This window comes from Cornus florida, unplaced genomic scaffold, assembly GCF_030987335.1.
Source record: "Cornus florida cultivar Cherokee Brave unplaced genomic scaffold, ASM3098733v1 CherokeeBrave_3.0.0_Hap2_Chr04, whole genome shotgun sequence".
Classification (NCBI taxonomy): Eukaryota; Viridiplantae; Streptophyta; class Magnoliopsida; order Cornales; family Cornaceae; genus Cornus; species Cornus florida.
This window is the reverse complement of record NW_026775574.1, coordinates 22,810,008-22,811,208: the sequence shown is the minus strand read 5'-3', so window position 1 is coordinate 22,811,208 and position 1,201 is coordinate 22,810,008.

The following is a 1,201-nucleotide window of genomic DNA, read 5'->3' as shown; positions in this document are numbered from 1 at the left end:
TTGGAACTACTGCAATTCCTGGCACGCCCATACACCACACTATTATATCCACATTCCACACAATCCGAAAAGCGGAACCAGTGCTTTTTTGCGAGCCGAACAATTATCTTGATGGTTAGAATTTGGCTCCATTGACAAAAGGGGTCTCAGTTTATGAGATCAAATGAAACTTGACCATACTTTTAATGTGTCCTTTGAATCTTTAATATGTTCTTTTAGTCCATAAAATGGATGTGGTGAGATAAAATGAAAGTCACAGTGTAATAAAACGAAATGGACTCATAATAAATATTTTAGATGTAAAGTAAGAAATACTAACCTAGTTTTCATGCTTGGAGAGGATCCTAATCCAGTTTTCGTTAGGTCCATTCTAGTCTCTCTCTTTTACTTTTTTCTTTTTTTTCTTATTTAAGTGGTCATTAGTTTAAATATAAGAAACAAAATAATTAAATTTAAATTATTAGGAATTTTTTTTAAAGATAAGAAAGAAACAAAATTATTAGGAATTTTTTTTTTTATTTGTCTTATCAACAATGGAGGTCATTAGTTTTCTATGTTATTTGCAATTTCTCTCGTGGGAGTTGAACCAATCAAAATTTTCTTAATATTAAATATATATTTTCCTTTTTTGTAATTTTATAAGAAATATACGAATAAATGGTATTGGAAGGGGGCTAATTCCCGATCCATGTGAAGAGGGGGCGATGCTTGGCAATTTATAACTGATTGCATATAGTTTCGATGTGGTCATTCTTGATAGGTTCTTAGCATAACATGATTGCTGCATGGAGTAGCCCTCTATTAGGTATTGATTGAGCCTAGGCATCGAGGAGTGGTTAACCTCTTTACGTCTTTCTGTGTTATCCAAATCATCCAACCAATGCGATTCTTCATTTGAAAATACATCAATCATTTTATTAAAAGGAACAGCAGAGACAATATATTATATTTTATCCCTGAAATGACATAGTTCCACAAAATACATAACCAACTCAAACTTGCTGGCTTAGTACACAAGAAAACACGAAAGCTACTCAAAATCACACAACCGACACAAGTTTGTGATGCCTTAACCCTTTCACCAAGGACTACACAAAGCATCCATTATTATAACTGCATCAAATGCAAGTGCAATTAAATTATTAATGATTAAAAGACTAAGTAAAAGGTGGCTGGTTCAAGATGGGTCTAAATTTTATCA